Genomic DNA, 19294 nt, shown 5'->3' on the forward strand with positions numbered 1-19294 from the left:
GACTGCTTTCATGTCCTTTTTCCATTAGGATTTCCTCCTAGTCTTACTTTCCCCCTAACTCAGACTGCATCTGGGCACCTATGGTTTTTGGCATTTCCCATTTAAAGGAGTACGTCAAGGCTGTATATTGTCACCCTGCTTATTTAACATATGCAGAGTATATCATGAGAAACACTGGGCTGGAGGAAGCACAAGCTGGAATCAAGATTGCAGGGAGAAATATCAATAATCTCAGATATGCAGATGACACCACCTTTATGGCAGAAAGTGAAGAGGAACTAAAGAGCCTCTTGATGAAAGTGAAAGAGGAGAGTGAAAAAGTTGGCTTAAAACTCAACATTCAGAAAACAAAGATCATGGCATCTGGTCCCATCACTTCATGGGAAATAGATGGGGAAACAGTGGAAACAGTGTCAGACTTTATTTTTGGGGGCTCCAAAATCACTGCAGATGGTGACTGCAGCCATGAAATTAAAAGACGCTTACTCCTTGGAAGGAAAGTTATGACCAACCTAGACAGCAAATTGAAAAACAGAGACATTACTTTGTCAACAAAGGTGCGTCTAGTCAAGGCTATGGTTTTTCCAGTAGTCATGAATGGATGTGAGAGGTGGACTGTGAAGAAGGCTGAGCGCCGAAGAATTGATGCTTTTGAACTGTGGTGTTGGAGAAGACTCTTGAGAGTCCCTTGGACTGCAAGGAGATCCAACCAGTCCATTCTGAAGGAAATCAGCCCTGGGTGTTCATCGGTAGGACTGATGCTGAAGCTGAAACTCCAACCCTTTGGCCACCTGATGTGAAGAGCTGACTCATTTGAAAAGACCCTGATGCTGGGAAAGATTGAGGGCAGGAGGAGAAGGGGACGACAGAGGATGAGATGTTTGGACAGCATCACCGACTCAATGGACATGGGTTTGTGTGGACTCCGGGAGTTGGTGATAGACAGGGAGGCCTGGCGAGCTGTGGTTCATGGGGTTTCAGAGAGTCCTGAACAGCTGTGGCCATCCCTGGCCCCCATCCCTGCCACTCAGCCACCACGAGGACCCCCTTCCCAAGGCACCCAGTCAAGGTGTAGACTGAAGAATATGTTCATTGCCTCCGTTTCCCTTTGAGGTCTAAGGCCACTTGATGCCACGCTGTGAGGCTGAAACCTTACACATGAGAGAGGCTGTGTAGACTGAGGCCACTGGACAGGTCAAGGCCCCCAGGTCTGAGTGCCAGCTCTGCCAACCACTCCATGTGGGCCCTGGATTTGGACCCTGCTGTCCCACGTACAGCCTGTGCCCACGTCTCAGCTCTGGCACCACGAGTGGCTGCTGGCTTAGTGTCTGTCTTTGTCCAGCACCCCTGAGGGTGGATGCCCTGAGGGTAAAGACAAAAGCTGTTTGGTTCCTTGTTCTATCTCCTAGCATGCACAGCAGTGGCTGCAATAGTTATTCAAAAAAGAATAAAGATACTAAAGATACTGAGCAATGAAGACCTACCAGGCATCGTTCTAAATGCTTCTCATGAATTAGGTTATGTAACCCTCCAGACAACCCTGTGCAGTAAGGCATGGATATTATCCCCATTTTGCAGATGAGAAAACTGAGGCCCAGAGCGGTTACAGCCCTTGTCCAAAGTGATATATTCATAAGAGGAGCTGGAATTGGGACTCTAACTTCAGAGATTGATGTCTTAACTATAAGGCTGCATCACTCCTTCAATATTTTGCAGAAGTAAATAAGAAGTCACTTCTCAACTCCACCCAAGTCGTAGCATCTTCATTTAACAGCACAAAGAGATGGGCCTGGAGAATGAATCCCGTACCCCTTTCCCAAATTGACAGTCCACGGTTCTCTCTAGAAAGAAGAGAGTTCTCTGCTCTTTTAAGGCAGCTGAAGCCTGGGCATTGGTCCCTCACTTGAAGATTCCTTTTTTAAGGGGGCCGCATGTCTGACTTCCCTGGTGGCTCAGACGGTAAAGCATCTGCCTACGATATAGGAGACCCAGGTTCAATCCCTGGGTCAGGAAGATCTCCTGGAGAAGGAAATGGCAACCCACTCCAGTATTCTTGCCTGGAAAATCCCGTGGATGGAGGAGCCTGATGGACTACAGTCCATGGGGTCGCAGAGTCGGACACGAGTGAGCGACTTCACTTTGACTTCTATGTCTGACTGTTGAGTCCCTGCCCAGAGGCAGTCCTGAGTGTTTCTGCTCAACCTGGGGGCATATCTCATTTAATCCCCGTAAAGACCCTACGGGGACTTCCCAGTGGTCCAGTGGTTAAGAATTGGCCTTCCAGTGCAGGGGACACAGAGTCGATCCCTTGTCAGGAAACTGAGATCCCACGTGCGGCAGAGCTACTAAGCCCGGGCACTGCAAATAGAGAAACCCTGCACACCACCGCAACAAGCACCCAGCTCAGCCAAAGCAACAATAATAAAAAAGACCCTGTGCGGCAGATCAGCTTCACTTTACAGCAGAGGAAACCAAAACTCAGAGAGGTGAGGTAGCTCTCAAGGTCACACTGCAAGTCACGGTAGAGTCAGGGTCTGAGTCCAAGCAGTCTGGTCCCAAAACCTGGGTTGTGCATGGCGTCTCCCTGCGGCCTGCTGGTCAGGTCCACGTGCCAAGGCCCAGTCAGTGCCCCCCGGGGACCCTGCTTGCTCTGACTCGGTGGCTGCGATCCTTTGGCTCAGACTGGGGCAAAACCCGTAGGTTCCATGACCAACTGGCTCCTGCCCCTCTGACGTTCCTTCCAGGAGTAGGGGGCAGGGATGGGAGCGGGGATGGGCGCATCCTTCCCCGTGCTTCAGGCACAGATGCTGGATCCGCCCCGCAGCTCTCTTCCTGCCGCATCAGCACCATTGAGGCGACTCCCACAGGAAGTCATCTGAACCAAGAGGTAAATGGAACATAGAGGATGCAGGCAGCGGCCTCGAAATGGATCTCAAGGGGCAGCTTACTTGCAGGAGAGCCTCGGAAGAGGTCTGCGGTGTCTCTTTTCGTGTTAGGACTCCATGTGGTAAAGTGCCAGCTGACAGTTGGCAGGGAGTGGGGAGCCAGTTGGACATTCCTGACCCTTGTAACAAGCTGTCCCTGGGTCAAGCACTATGCTAAGTAATTCATGTCGATTACCACACTGATTCCTCCTAACCCTATATTATTATTATTATTTTCTTAACAGACGATCTGAGTGAAACTGAAACTCCAATACTTTGGCCACCTGATGGGAAGAACTGACTCATTTGAAAAGACCCTGATGCTGAGAAAGATTGAAGGGAGGAGGAGAAGGGGATGGCAGAGGATGAGATGGTTGGATGGCATCACCGAGTCAACAGACATGAGTTTGAGTAGACTCCAGGAGTTGGTGATGGACAGGGAGGCCTAGCATGCCGCAGGCCATGGGGTCACAAAGAGTCGGACACGACTGAGCGGCTGAACTGAACTGAACTGAACTGAACTGAGTGAACCTAAGAGAGGTTAAGAAACTTGCCCAAAGTCACAGAGCTGGTAAGTGACACGCCTGGGACTTGAACTGGCAGTCTCATTCCAGTGCCTCTGCACTCACTATGCTGCTGCTGGAGCTAAATCCACAGAAGCAAGAGCAAAGCCTTTCTGATGCAGCTTGGGGCTGTCAGCAACAGAGATGAAACCAACCCGAGGCAAGCGAGTAGGAGGCCCCCAGCCTGAGGGTCAAGAGCTCAGGCTCTGCAGTCCCAACAGAGTTGGGTTGGAAGCCTGCCTCTGACTTGTATCTCTGAGTCACATGGACAAGTGACTTCACCTCTCTGAGCCTCAGGTTTCTGATCTGTAAAACGGGTACATTAGAGGCCTACCTTCTGGCATCATCATGACAAAATTAAGTGATGTGTCAAGCACAGTACTTGGCCTGGAGTAAGGGGTCCTCAAGTCTGGACAGTGTGTCTGATTCAGCAACAGGGTGTCAGGGGCCAAGCTAAAGCTGTGTGAATAAAACAGGGCTGAGTGTTAAAGGTGAGTGGGCAGCTTTGGCCTGTGTTGGGGAAGATGGGATGAGGGACAAAGTTGGTCAAGGCCAGACCTTCCAATAGGCTTGTGAGGAATCTCTTAGAAAGGGGATATATTAGGAAAGGCTTCAAGGTCCAAAGAATTGAAAGGACAGAAGTAAAAGTAGTGAGGGGTTCCGATCCCTGACCAGCTCATCCTCTGAACTTCACCACTGAGCCTTAGAATGATTAAGAGTATCCCCACCTCATAGGAAGCAATGTAGAATCAAAGTGTGTTCACATCCATAAATTAATTGGAGCTTTCTAAATAGGGGCAAAATAAATTATTATCTCCATTTTCAGAATCAGGAGCCTGATGCTGGGAAAGATTGAGGGCAGGAGGAGAAGGAGACGACAGAGGATGAGATGGTTGGATGGCATCACTGACTCGATGGACATAAGTTTGAGCAAGCTCCAGGAGTTGGTGGTGGACAGGGAGGCTTGGCGTGCTGCAGTCCATGGGGTCGCAAAGAGTCGGACAGGACTGAGTGACTGAGCTGAACTGAACTGAAGGATCAGGAGACTGAGGCTCAGAGGGCAAGTAACACAGCAGAATTGGAGTTTCTATAGCACAGCCTCCTCTGTGCTGTGGACTGAATGTATCCCCTTTAAGTTCATATTTTGAGGCCTTGATGCCCAGTGGGATGGTGTTTGAAGGTGGGGCCTCCCAGGGATAACTAGATTTCAGTGAGGTCATGATTATAGAGCCCCATGATGGGTTTATACAAGAAGAGGAAGAAACCAGAGCTGTCTTTCTCCACCTTGCTAGCAAACAGCAAGAAGGCACCCAGCTGTCTGTAAAGCAGTAAGTATTTCTCCCCCAAGAACTTGACCTTGCTGGCCCCCTGATCTCAGACTTCTAGCCTCCAAAACTACGTGAAGTAAATGGTTTAAGCCACTCAGTTGACAATATTTTTGTTACAGCGGCACAGGCTGACTAAGGCACTGTTAAAACCAACCTACTGCTTTGCTCAGCTGGGGCTTGAGAGTTGCAGAAGCCAGCTCCACTGGCCACAGGTGTTCAGATCTGCTGATCGGAGTTACTGACCAGGGCTGGGGGCGAAGATGCTCAAAGGGATCCAGCCCAAGATCACCTTTTCTCTTCCCCCAATTTGCTGTTAACATCCTCTCAAAGGCTCTGCTGCCCCTCTCTTGGGGAAACCAGAGTGTGTCCTTCGTGTTGTTGGGTAGATCTTTCTCAGCCCCCTCCTCTGGACACAGGCACATCACACTTCTCCGCCCCTCTGAAAGTGTGGTTGTGTGTCTTGTTTGGCCAATGAACAGAGTGGAAGTGAAGTGGGTCACTTCCAGGTGGAAGCTGTAATAGCCAGTGTGCAATTGGCCATATTTTTATTCCCTGCTATGGTGATCACTGAGACACGTGTCCGCGAGGAGCCTCTGTTATCCTGGACCTAAAAGTGAGAACGTGCATGACCCCCAGATGTGTGGCTCAAGCCAGAATGGAGACATTGCTGCTCATTACTGCCTCATCACCTCATCTACTAGCGAGTCAGTCCGCGGATGGGTCTCTGAGTAATTATGGTCCCAAGAAGCCACACTCCTGAGAAGAGAGTAAGAGGCGGGGAAAGGGGAGATTTGCCAGTGAGTCCACTAGAATACAAGCTCCATGAAGGCAGAGTCTTGCATATTTTGTAGACAGTTGTATGCTCAGTGCCTGGCAATCAACAGATACTCATTAAATGTTGAATAAATGAAAGAATGCCCTAAGGTGAGGCAGGCAATGCAGAAGCGAAAGACTTGAAGAGCAAAGTGCATGGCCCTTGCAAGGAGAGTCATTCACTCATTCATTTGTAAACTTTACAAATACTAAACACTGACCACATAAGATCTCTAAGTCTCCCCAATAATTTGACCAGAAAGAGGCCAAGTGAATCAACTTAAGACAGGGTAGAAAATGTCATAGGAAATGGTGGGAAAAAGTTTTCAACATGGATTTCATTTTAAGAAATGAAACTAAAAATAGAAAAATAAAATCTTGCATTATTAAAATAAGATTGCAGATGTAACCACATGCTAAATTTTTCAATGATCATGGGAATTTCCTGGTGGTCCAGTTCTTAAGACTCTGCCCTTACACTGCAGGGACACAAGTTTGATCCCTGGTCAGGGAACTAAGATTTCACATACCATGTGGCCCCCCCCCCCCAAAAAATTTTACAAAGAATAAAACAAGTGTGGTTGGGGCAGTAACATTTTTGAACGTTATATGCTAGAATGATGTGACTTTTTTCATTTCATATTTCACTGTCTCAGCAGAGTGCTTGAAGTTTCCTATCATAAACTCAGTGTGACCAATTTTCTCTTGTGTTATTAACTGGCCTATGCCAACTTCTCATTTGTCTATGAATTTGGGTGGGGTTAAAAGAGTCCTACAAGGGGCTTCCCTTGTAGCTCAGTTGGTTAAGAATCTGCCTGCAGTGCAGGAGACCTGGGTTCAATCTTGGGGTCAGGAAGATCCCCTGGAGAAGGAAATGGCAACCCACTCCAGTACTCATGGACAGAGGAGCCTGGCGGGCGCAGTCCATGGGGTCACAAAGAGTTGGGCACGACTGAGCGACTAACACTACTTACTTAAGAGTCCTCCATCTTCCCCTTTGATTGGTGTCATTAAAACCCACAACTTTCACAGGATGGCAGTTTTACCGTGCAATCTGTGGCATCGTATGGTCAGCTGCTGACCCCACCCAGCAACCAAAGAGGGCCTGGTAGACATAGAGGTTACGTGATGGGCAGGGACGATGCTGGCGAGGAGAGGCGGTCACGCAGGGGCTACAGTTCAAGTGGCTGTTTCATTCCCGTTCTTCTGTTATAACTTTTTGGGTAACTTACAGCCTAACATTTGTGCGGTCTCAGATGCGACTACTCAGATCCCTGCAAAGGGTCTGCACACATGGGTCAGGAAGACCCCTCCTCCAGGCTCCTTTTGTGTCTGTGCGGGAGAATCCCCTGCAGCTGCCATCCTGACTGCATCTCACTGTCTCCAGAGGGGCACCCATGGAAGGAACTGCTTGGCCGATGCCCTACGTCCTGCAGTTTGACCCCTAGTATGGTTAGAGGAGGAGAGAGAAGAATCCAGCGAAGGGTTTTCAAAGTGGGGACTGGAATCCCCCTCCCCTCCCCACCCAGATCCTGGTGAGGATTAGAGCTGTGAAATTTCAACTCCTCAGAGCACAGTCGGAGGCGACTGAGCAACTGAGCCTGAACGCACTCCCCACTCCCCGAGGTCCAGACCTGATCACTGCGCTCTCTGCTCCTCGACTGTCAAGTCTGAACTGCATGTCGGATCCAGCCTCCTTGATGGTCACTCCCAAGCTGCCTCTGAAGCCTGGTCTGGTGTCATTCCTCCATGCTTGCCCTCTGTCCCTGAGAAGATAGAATATTTGCCCCCCGCAACCTCATGTCCTCGCCATGTTCTTCCCTCAACCCAGAGCACACTTGAGCCATCTACATGTTTCTGAACCTGCTGATCCTTCTGACCCTTTCGAGTCCCACCTCCTCCCTGAAGCCTCTCTTGATGCTGTATCTGGGGGTGATTGCTCCCCGCTCTGAGCCCCCTGGGACACAGGCTGGCTCAGCCACATCCTGCTGCGATCATCGCCGTCGGCAGAGTGGTCCTAACATCTCTTCTGAAGGAAGCAAGAGGGCCTGCGCCTGTCACTTCCTCTCCGGGCACCCAGCACCTACTCAGGAACTGTCTGCAGGATCTGCCCACCTCCTCACTTCATTCCTGCTGAAATGTCTCTGCCATTTGCTATGTGACCTCCAACCAAGCTCTTGGACCTCTCCAAGGCTCAGTTTCATCATCTGTAAAATGAGGATGAAATAAAACCCCATGGGGAAGATACCCGGTAAGGAGACATCACACAGCGGGGAGGGCCCTCCGTATTGCCCCCTTCCTCCAGCTGTTGCTTCTGTTTCTTTGGGAGGCTCATCGCTCAGGGCCAGGACTAAAGTGAGGCAAGGGACTGGTCAGTGGAGGCAAAAATTCCTCAGGGTCCAGCCTCTGGCCTTCTCCTCTCTTCTCTCCCAAAGTGGCTGACTCCTGCCCTGCTCCAAGCTGTGAGCAGATGGCTCCCACCGGCCTGTCTCCACTCAGCCTTAAGATCTGGGCTTCAGATTCTTACAAGCCTCCTCGGAGTCTCCTTGTGGCTAGCTCGAAGAGAGCTCAGATTGAAGAATTCATGGGCACTGCTTTGTCTCATCCGGGATAACTGGTGCATCTTGCTCTCCACAATTGAGACTGCAGTGCCTAGCAAAGAGCCTGGTGAAAGCGGGCCCCCAGTGATGAAGGGTTTCATTCCTTTCCCTCTTTCCACCCTAGGTGGTTCTCTTCATGCCGACTGATTTACTTAAAACAAGCCCTACCAAGACTCCTGCTCCTCCCAGCTCTGCCTGTCCTCATACCTCCCGCCATGTGTGAATGCTCCCCTGCCCCTCTCCATTCACCCATGTATCCACATCCCCCCACCACTTCCTTCAGGTCCCCACCCGAATGTCACCTCCTCCAGGAAGCCTTCTCAGCTCCACAGGGAACACCCCGAGTCCCAGCCCCCTCTCTTAGAGGGTTTCATGGACCAGCCATTCTGCTGGCTAAGTAACCCCAGAGAACACAGGTTAGGGAAAGGTTCCAGCTGGGTTTTCATCAGGCAGTGCCCCATGGACACATGCTTTTCAAGGAGTTTGAAAGTGAAAGTGAGAGTCACTCAGTCATGTCCAACTCTTTGAGACCCCACGGACTGTCCATGGAATTCTCCAGGCCAGAATACGGAAGTGGGTAGCCTTTCCCTTCTCCAGGGGATCTTCCTGACCCAGGGATCGACCTGGGTCTCCTGCCTTGCAGGCAGACAGTTTACCAACTGAGCTATCAGGGAAGCCTTTGAGGAGTTTAACATGGGGTGAAAAGATTTGCGCATCTCTGGTGACTTGGAGCCACATTTTGTCCACTGATCCCACTGGACTGTTCCCCAGGCCCTGAGGGAAGCCTGTGGACTTCTCATGTCTGGTGACCCTCTGCTTGGCCTAGCCCGAGCCACCTTCCCAGTGTGGCTGAACTGGGAATGTCCAGGAGACCACAAGCAACCCAAGTCAGCTTGGCCATGGGTTACTCAGGTCATGTAGTTGGAGGGGTTTGTCCAGGGGGTGCTAAGAGAGACCTGCTCACCCAGGAGAGAGGACAATTTGAACCTGAGCAGGAACCCGAGGCCAGGATCCTGGAGGGGCAGGGTGCCTCTTCCGCTGTCCCCATTCCCTTAGAGGTGCCCTTTCCCCCAGAACAGCATCAGCATCTATCAGGTGAGGGGAGGCCAGCGAGCAAGTGAGCCCCGCTCAGCGAGGGAAACGCTGTTCTTGTCTCCAGTGTCGGGACCACCAGCAGCACCCATCCACCAGGCAACAAACCCATGGCCAATGGCTGGAGTTCCTTAGGCGGTTATCTGGCTGGGATTTGGGGCTGGTTTCCTAGACCTGGAGTTACCTAAGGCTGGGGAGGGAGCATCCTTGTCCCCCTAAGCCCAGGACCCTTGGCCTGTCTCACATCAGAAGAGCAGTGGGGTATGCAGGCCAGCCATCAGGGCACAGTGCCCACCTCCCTGGTGCCCTGGATCACCACCTGTGGGGGGCAGTGGGGAGGGTTTGGTTGGAATCAGCGGAAGCTCTGTCCCTGGGGAGGGATGCTGACGGAGGCTGGGTGACAAGTACTGCCTGCAGCCAACCTGTCAGGTCTTGGGAATCCTGGAAGACAACCTCTGGATCAAGTTCAGTCCACAGCTGCCTGCAAGTGTGCATGCGCGGGCACGCAGCACACACACACACACACAGATACACCCCACACTACCTCTGCACACCAGCAGACACAGGGATCCCACACACGTGCTCTTAAACACGTCAGCACGTTTATCCACGCACCATGCCCCTCCTTACCAACCCCTGAGGCTCCCTCCCTACCTTCACACCTTCTAGCGAGGGAGGCACAGCGGCCCTGCCCCGCTGCAGGTCTCTAGAGCAGATATCCTGCGGGCACCACGCCCCCCTCCCCCCCCCCCCCCCCCCCCCCCCCGCCCCGAGCTCAGGTCCCCTCCCCTCCAGCCAGGCTCCCTCCCCCAATTCCAGCTAAGCGAGGGAGCCTCGGGTGCCCTCTGCCCTCCACCCTCGGGCAGGGCAGGACGTCAGGATTCATCCAGCGCCCCTGAGCCTCTGCCCAGATCCCAGGGGCCGGGGAATCCAGGGAGGAGGAGAGGAAGGGCGCTTAGCCTGCTCTTAAATCTTCAAAAAAAAAAAAAAAAAGGAAAACACAGGAAGGAAGGGGAGCAGGGAGAGAGACAGGAAGGTGCCAGCGGCTCCGGGAGGAGAGATGGGGGAGGGTGTAGCATCCCCCCGGCCCCGCTCCGGTGCCCACCGAGCCTGGGTCTGCGCCGCGGGGCGGGCGGGGCGGAGGGAGCCTCCGGCTCCGGCCGTGGGCGACACCGTGGGAGATGTTATGACGGGACTTCCAGCCCCGGCTTGACGTGTTGGCAGACGCCACTTCTGCGCGAGGGTGCCAGGCTCCCTCCCCTCCCCCAGCCTGCCGCGGACCCCTGCTCCCTTCCAGAGCCCCACTTACCTGGCAGGAACCCGGGGGTTCGGGGCGCTGAGAAGGGCTTGCGGATCAGCTAGCGGCTGGCTTTGGGGACAGTCACACGCCCAGCCCTCCGGGCACCGGGCACGGAGCCCAGCAGCCAGGGGAGGACAGCCCGCAGAGCTCCTGATGGCCCCAGGGCCCTGGAGACTGGGAGCGGGGCAGGAGAGGACGGAACAGGTGTCAGGGCGAGGTGGGGGGGGCAAGGAAGAGGGCGCAGAAACACCTAGGGGGCAGGAGATGGTGAGATTCATCCACAGGATAAGAAACAGAACTAGACACACACACACATCCCGAGTGCTCCAGAGAGTGGGGGGAGTGGAGAGAGGGGGAGGAAAGGGGAGGGGACCCGGCAGCAACATGTGGTCCTGTGAGCTCTCACTTCTATCGCTGGAGCGTCCTGAGCCCTGTGTCCAGTGGGTCCATCCCACTAGTGCCCAAGCACAATGTACACGCGCTGATGTGTGCACATGCACACACACACACACACACACACACTGGGGACAGCCCAGCGGCCCCGTCCTCATCCTCACACAAACTGGGTCAGCCCTTACCTCACCCCGGAAGCAACAGGTGTCTGGGTAAATGCTCCCTGTTGTCCACAGCCCCAGCCGCTGCCTCTCTGAGCCCAGAGCTGCTGGAGGGGGCACCCAGGGCAGGGTTCCGGTGCCAAGCCCAGCGCCCGTGGCCCGGCAGCCAGCTTGATCCAAGCCCACATTGCAGTGGCTGTTTAGGTGGCCTGCAGGAAGCGAGCCATTTGTTTTGTCAGAGCGTAACCATGACAATCACCCCATGCGCACACCGCTGGTGCGGCTCCCCCTCGCCCTTTCCCTCCCCCCTTCTCCGAAGCACAGGAGAAGGCCGAGGCCACTTGCAGCCTCTGCTAATTCCTGCTGGGACTGATGGAAAGGGCCTGGCCAGCAGTCACGGGCCTGCGGGCAGCCCCTCCCTGGGGAATAGGGCTGCCTCAGGTCAGCACTTGACGGGGCCTGTCTGGGCCCTGGGGGCGCCCTCTGCACGAGATCAGAGCCAGGCTGGCCTCGTCTGTATCTCCTTGACCCCCAGCAAGTGTCCCCCAGCATTCCAGGACTGAGTGATGGACCCTGACCATCTGTTTCCCCCTCTGCCCCTGCCCTGCTGTGGCCATGATCAGCCAAGCAGATGGCTCTGGTCATCCTGCTGATCACAGGCATGTTATCGCCGAGACCTTTGGCCGTGCCCATCCAACCTTAGAGTCCTGAGATGTTACCTCCTACTCTGGTCATGCCAAAGCCACAAAGGAAGTATCTAGGCTTTTAGGTGAATTCTAGGAGGCATCAGACTGGAGACCTGAGTTCTCTGAGTATAAAGTTGGACGGCCCAGTGAGTCAGAGGCTTATGATCAAGGACAGCAGATCTGGAAGCCAGGAGGTCTGCTGGCTGGGACTGTGAAACCTAGCCTTGGAGTCTGGAGTTAAGCACAGGATGAAGCTAAGCAATCAAAACCCGTGTTGGTGTTGTTCGGTCGCTCAGTCGTGTCTGCCTGTTTGTGACCCCATGGACTGCAGCACGCCAGGCTTCTCTGTCCTTCACCATCTCCTGGAGTTGGCTCAAACTCACGACCATTGAGTCGATGATGCCATCCCACCATCTCATCCTCTGTCGTCCCCTTCTCCTTCTGTTCTCACACCCACGAACAGAGGCATTACCCCAGCTTTACAGAGAAACAGCGGATCAGAGAGGTCTGGAGTGATTTAACCCAAGGCTGCACAGCTAGGAGGTGACGGAGTAGGAATTCAAATTTCTGCCTGTCAGATTCCAACGCCTGGGAGCTCCCCATCACACCCCAGCGGCCTTTTATAGCTCTCACTGTGTGCCAGGGCCTGGCAAGCAAGGCCTGGAAGAGGTGCGTGCTGCTGTTCTACACGAAACCCTGGGAGAAAGACGCTGTGATCTTCATTTCAGGTTGATGGACATAATCACGTTACTATATTTAAAACAGACAACCAACAAGAGTCTACTGTATAGTCACTGTATAGTCTACTGTATAGTCACAGAACTCTGCTCAATATCGTGTAATCCTGTACATGGAAAAATAATTCTTCAAAAGAATAGATGTGTGTGTGTGTAACAGTCACTTTTCTGTGCATCTGAAACTAACACAACATTGTATATCAACCACAGTCCAATATAAAAGATTTTTAAAAATGAGCGTGGAGAGGTGAAGCAATTTGCCCAAGGCCACAGAACAAGTAGAAGAGACGAAATTCAAGGCCAGGTCTGTCTGATTCCGTCTTTCCACCCTGTCTCCTTCACTACACATCCAGGGCAGAGGACCTATCGTTTTTCTGCACTCTCTGCCTAAACAGAGAGACATCTGAGGATGGGATGGGGCCTGTGGGTGGGCGCAGTGGGGTAGAAAGGTCTGAAGGGAGCAGAGACATGGAGTTGGATGCAGGAGCTCCCTGCCAGTGTGACAGATGACACGTGATCTCAGGCAGGAGTCTGATATCGATTCGATAGTCAAACACTAAGAAGCCATGTCTTAGGATGCTCAGGTGCTCTGAGTCCCATCAGATGTTCACTGAATGTCTGCCTGAAACCTGAAACCCTGGCAGACATCAGTGTAGGTGTCAGCCAGCTGAGAGCGCAGCCCCAGCAAGAGAATTCTGGAGAAGAGTTTGGAGGGAGCGATTCTCTGTGTGCGGTGTGTTGGGGGGTAGGTATTGCTGGGCAGAGGGCATGGAGAAGGGGCAGAGAGGACAGGAAGCTAGCTTGTAGGCAAACAAACTTCTCCAAGTTGGTTGTTTTGCCTGGGTCATCTCTGAATGCCTGCTGGGGTGTAAGATCGGTCCTGAGAAGAAAATGATGGTTTTGGGAATGGAATGCTGCCTTTGTCAAAATGGAGACTCACCATGATTCACTTCAGTTTGAAACTGAAATTTGAAACCCATGATGAGCTAGGCTTTGGGTTCAGGGCTTAAAGAACAGAATGATGAGCAAGACTCAGATTCCAGCAACTTGGTCAGGTGGGAAGAGGCCCAACCGTTCCCAGCTAGCTTTTGTTCCACTCGACCATCCCCTAAAGCCTTTCCACACACACCATCTGTTTCATCCCACCATCGCTGGTGCAGTAGGCAGGATCAGCCTTGCCCTAGACTGGCTGGGAGACTGAGGTGGAGACGTGACATCATTGGTACCTGCAGTGGCTTTGAGCCACTTTTCAGCTCGAAGAGTCCCAGTTTCCTGGAGGTTAGAGACTGGGCTTACAGAGCATCAGTTCAGTTCAGTCGCTCAGTCGTGTCCGACTCTTTGTGACCCCATGGACTGCAGCATGCAAGGCCTCCCTGTTCATCACCAACTCCTGGAGCTTACTCAAACTCAGGTCCATTGACTCAGTGATGCCATCCGACCATCTCATCCTCTGTCATCCCCTTCTCCTCCTGCCTTCAGTCTTTCCCAACATCAGGGTCTTTTCCAGTGAGTCAGTTCTTCACATCAGGTGGCCAAAGGATTGGAGTTTCAGCTTCAACATCAGTCCTTCCAATGAATATTCAGGACTGATTTCCTTTAGGATGGACTTGTTGGATCTCCTTGCAGTCCAAGGGACTCTCAAGAGTCTTCTCCAACACCACAGTTCAAAAGCATCAATTCTTCGGCACTCAGCTTTCCTTATAGTCCAGCTCTCACATCCATACATGACCACTGGAAAAAGAATTCCAAGCCTCCCCCTCCCGAGGTTCCCAAAGTCCAGTTCTCAGCCCCCACATAGTTCAAAGTCTCTCTTCTCCTACCATTCAGGTTGCATATTCTCTGGCCATCCTTTCCAATCTGCCTTCCCCAGCCTAGAGTTTGCATTTTGGGATTAAAGTTCTCCAGGAATCAAGGTCAGCCAGGTTGAGTGACTCCATGAGAGGTGGTAGGAGACAGAGGATCTGGGATGTGCCCTGGGAGGTAGAGGAGGAAGCCGGCTTGGAGCTACTCTCTGGAGCTGCCTCTGCTTGAAACCTTCAAGACTTTACCCATTGTGTTGGTTTCCCAGCGCTTGCTGACCCAGGGATTGAACCTGCATCTCTTGGGTTGACGCGTGGATTATTTACCACTGCACCACCTGGCTGAGTGATATGTGGTTAAATGTGGACTCTGGGGTTGGATTGCCTGGTTGAAGCCCTGACTCTGCCAGCCCCTGGCTCTCTGCCTCTCAGTTTCCCACTGTAAAATAGAGATGACTTGAAGTGTCGTTATGATAATTAAATGAGCAAATATTTGCAAAGCACTTAAGATAGTGGGACACTTAGTAAGCATTGTATGAGTGTCTGTTAAACATTAAATGTCTGCTAAACCAATGTTACTTTTTTATAGGTGTGAAAACTAAGATCCTTGGGCTTCCCTGACGGTTCAGCGGTAAAGAACCTGCCTGCTAATGCAGGAGACACAGGTTCGATCCCTGGGCTGGGAAGGTCCCCTGGAGAAGGAAATGGCAATGCAGTCCAGTACTCTTGCCTGGGAAATCTCGTGGACAGAGGAACCTGCAGGTGGGCTGTCGTTCATGGGGGTGCAGAGAGTCAGACATGACTTAGCAACTGCACAACAGCCACAAACTAAGATCCAGGAGAGGGGAACGACACCCCTCAGGGCCCCCAGGGTACAGGGGACTTCTGCTTCTTTCCTTTCGGGTTACTCTCAGGGCAGAGTAACCCTTCCTCCCATTTGCTGTGCAGTTGGAGGGAGCAGGCGGATGGCCTGAAGGGGCAGCCGGAGAGGAGGGCGAGTGCCAGGGGGAAGAGAGGACCCCAGTGAGACGGAGAGCAGCAATGGTAGATTTCTCCTGCCCCAGACACATACCTCTCTTCCTACCCACCCCTCTGTTTGCAGGATTGGAGCAGTTGTGTGACGGTTTCTGCCCACACGGAGGAAAACAAGGCTCCAGAATGTGTAATCAACACAGTCTGAGTGAGAAGGCATGCCAGTCCTCCAGGAGGTAAGCAGTGGGGTGGGGGTGGGGGGCTGCTCAGGGCAGGGCTGGCAGAAAGATCAGAGAAAGTCTGGATGGGTAATGGGGCTGAGGGTTGGGTTCTTCCCCTGGAACATTCTGTGCAGGGTGGGCAGGCTGCATAGACATTGCATCTGAGACAATCCCTGTCTCACGGTTAATTTTTGATGCATCTTTGAGGTCTAGAGGGCAACAAGTCCAAGCTTTGGAGACTGACACGGGTCCCATTCTTGGCAAAAGAACTTATGAATGCTCTTCCTCTCCTCCCAGGCTTTGTAGTGGACCAGAAACAGCTTGAACCACCCAGTTCTTCACCCTTCCTTGAATCCTTGCTTTGTGCCATGTGACTTGGCAATTCGTCCTCCAAAAAGATGGAATATAGCTCCCACTCCTTCACCTTGGGCTCAGCTCCTTGACTTACCCAATGGGATGTTGGTGGATATAACATAACTAATGGCTTATAAAATTCTTGCCTGGTTAGGCTTGTTCTTTTGTGCCTTGACCTCACTGCCCATTGGTGCCAGGAGAGGGATGAGGGACCCACGGAGCAGGACCAAACTGCCCCGAGCAAGCCCAGCTGATATCGTCCAACGGCAGATGTTCGCACAAGTCCGGCCAAGCCTGATCAAGCCTGGGCAAGACCAGCCAGCTCTCAGTTGATCTGGGATCGATGTTTTTTCACGTCACTGAGTTGGAGTGGTTGGGCTTGCAGCATTTTCTGACAGGAGTTAATTGATAAGCCACCTCTCATAGATTTCCTCTGCTGATGTCTTTGGAACACACCCCTGCTCTCCATGCCACCTGCCTCAGCACCAGCCTCCTCACAGACTCGGGCTCCCTGTCTTGAGTGTCCTGTGCTCCCCTCCACCCCCCGGCTGCAGCCAGGTCTCTGTGATATCTGATGGGGGCTGTCCCTACCTGTTATCCCTCTCTCCACCCAGCCTGAGACCCTTCAGTGACTCTGCCACGGCTTCTTAGTAAAAAGTTCCCCTTCTTGCCTTAGCATTCAAGGCTGTTTATGATCTTTCCCTTTTTCTGGCCCTGCTCCTGCCCAGTCCCCCTTGTGAACCTTTCCTCCAGCCACGTAGAACTGCTGTGGTTCCCTGAATCTCAAGTCGCTTCATACCTCTGGGGTTTTTAACCAGTGTTGATCCCTCCATCTGGAAGATGAGTTTTCCCTTCATCTAGCTATCTTCCACTTTTCCTGAAAAGGAGAGCTGAAGCACCCTTGGAAGGCACCTCCTTGAGAAAGTCTAACCATCCCAGTTAGATAATCTGCCTGAGGGGCCTCAGTTCCCATGCTGGGCACAGCTGGTGCTGAATTAATATCACATTGGATGAATGCATGAATGGGGAAATGAATGAATAAGCCTTTCTCAAGGGCAGTATCACGTGTAACAGATACCTGTATTTCCAGCATCTAATGCTCATCCCGACACATAGCAGGGCTTCATGAATATTTATTGAATAAGTGAGTAAACGAGCATATGAGCCTACATGTGAGTGTCCCAAAGAGTCACGTACACTTCTCCCCACCTCCCCAGAGAAGGGCCAGTGAGTGAGGGGGCCTTGGCACCCGTCACTGTGGGGGCGAGTGTGGCAGGAATCATCTCCTCTGAGCCCGGCCAAGAAGGGTTACATTGTGTGCAGAGAGTTTAAAAGCAATAAAGTTAAAATCAGTTTGCATTTAATTATCACTATGCATTGGAAAATTCAATGTCGTGATCAAAAGGTCCCCCCCCCGCACTGAGCAGACGCTGCCATCTGCCTCCACCTTGATGTCCTGCCATGGGGAAGATACTCTCCCTTTTTCCCTGGTGCTGTCATCCCCATGGAAGTCTGCCCCATTGGAGGATGTCCTTGGAGAGACAGGGCAGTTGTGTCTCTGGGGAGCCCAGCCTGGGTTTTCACGAAGGCTCATAGTCTTGGTGCAATGCTGTCTAGTTCTGGTCAGATGCCAGGAGGCCATTGGCAGCATCAGGGGGCGCATAGGTGGCAGGTGGCAAAAATAGGATTGGTACCCAGGTCTGCGTGCCTCCAGAGCCTGCCATCTTCACCTGCCCCGGGTCCTGTCTCCAGCTGGCCCTCAGGCTTGCTCTCTTCCTGCTGCTATGGCTGACCCCCTTGGGTTTGGCTGAGGACCCAGCATTTGCCGAGGGTGGGACTGGGTCAGCCTGGAAGCTGCCCTCCTCACCTTTGGCAGCAAGAACTTTGAGGCAGAGGCCAGCCCTGGCCATGGGGACCAGTCTTTACTTAGTCACTTGGCACTCACCTAATCATGATACCTGATACTGGTCTCCTGGAAGACTGGCTGTGAGCTTGGTCCCATCACTTGCTATTTTGGGGGACCATTTCCCCTTTCTGAGGCTTGATTCTCTGATCTCTAAAGTGGAGATGGTAATTTTTGTTTCCCCCAGTGAATGGCAGCCCTATCCATCCTCGCCTACCCCCATCCCTTCCCACTCCACTGCTCCCCCCAACGCCATGCAGCCAGCTACCTGGACCTTTTTCCCAACTCTTCTGCCACCATCATTGCTAAACCACCCTCATCTTCCTCCAGGTTGCCTTCAACAGACTTCAGGCTCCTGCTTTCCCTCAGCATCCCCCCACACCAGTCTATTCTCCACTCAGCAGCCAGAGTGAACCTTGGAAGCATTAAACTTGATCTCAGGACACCCTGGTGAAACCAGCAAATGTTTCCCATTGCTCTCAGAATGGAGGCACAATTCCTCTTTACCTCTGACAACAAGGACCACCAAGTCTGGTCCCTGCTGATTTTCCTGCTTCATTTCCACTCTGTACTCCCAGAAAGATCAGATTCCTTGCAAGCCCTCACAACCTCTGAGCTACTCCTGACCCATATTTTGTCCAAGCCGTTCCCTTTTCCCAGGGCATTCTTCCCTCCTTTCTTAGTTAGCATCTCTACTTCTTCTGATGTCAGTTCAAGCATCACTTCCTCAGGGGACCCTCAAGGTCAAATTTTCCAGTTACAGGCTCTCGTTGCCCCAAGTACCTGTCTACTGTAGACTTTTTAGAACCTGTCACAGCTGTAACTTAGCGTTTAATTATGGGAGAACTGAGTGCATGTCTTTCTTCCCTGCAATACAAGCCCAGTGAAGGCCAATACTATATCTCTTTGGGCAACTGTATTTTCCATGCCTAGTGTAGTGCCTGGCACAGAGTAGGCACCTAGTAAATAAGTTTCACTGAACAAGTGAAATAAAAACATTCGAAGGAAAGATTTGTATTAAATCCTAGGTACCAATTTGGGATTATTCCACTACCCACTGTACAGATAAGGAAACTGACAGAAAAGAGAAGGGACTTACTCCTGTCTCCTGGCTTAGCAGTAGACCCAGGGCTGGAACCCAGACACAGCTCCCAACACAGGGAGGGGTTTGATTCCTGCCTGCTGAGCTCAGGTGGGTTCTGCCTCCATCTCTGGTGCTTCCTGCTGGACCTTGCTGCCTTTCCAGGAGCTGGGCTGCCTGGAGTTTGCAGATGCAGTTAGTGCTGGCAGGAGATGTCTGCTCTGCCATCAGGGTCCTATTTCTTATTCATAACCCGTTACTATACAAGGAGCTTTGCTGCAAAAAAGAGGCAGACACAGCTCCTTGCTTCAAAACCATCCTGGGGGCAGGAACAGAGCCTGGTCTGGCCAGGGTCCCCGGGGTGTAG

The sequence above is a fragment of the Budorcas taxicolor genome, chromosome 2 (assembly GCF_023091745.1).
Source record: "Budorcas taxicolor isolate Tak-1 chromosome 2, Takin1.1, whole genome shotgun sequence".
NCBI classification, from domain to species: Eukaryota; Metazoa; Chordata; class Mammalia; order Artiodactyla; family Bovidae; genus Budorcas; species Budorcas taxicolor.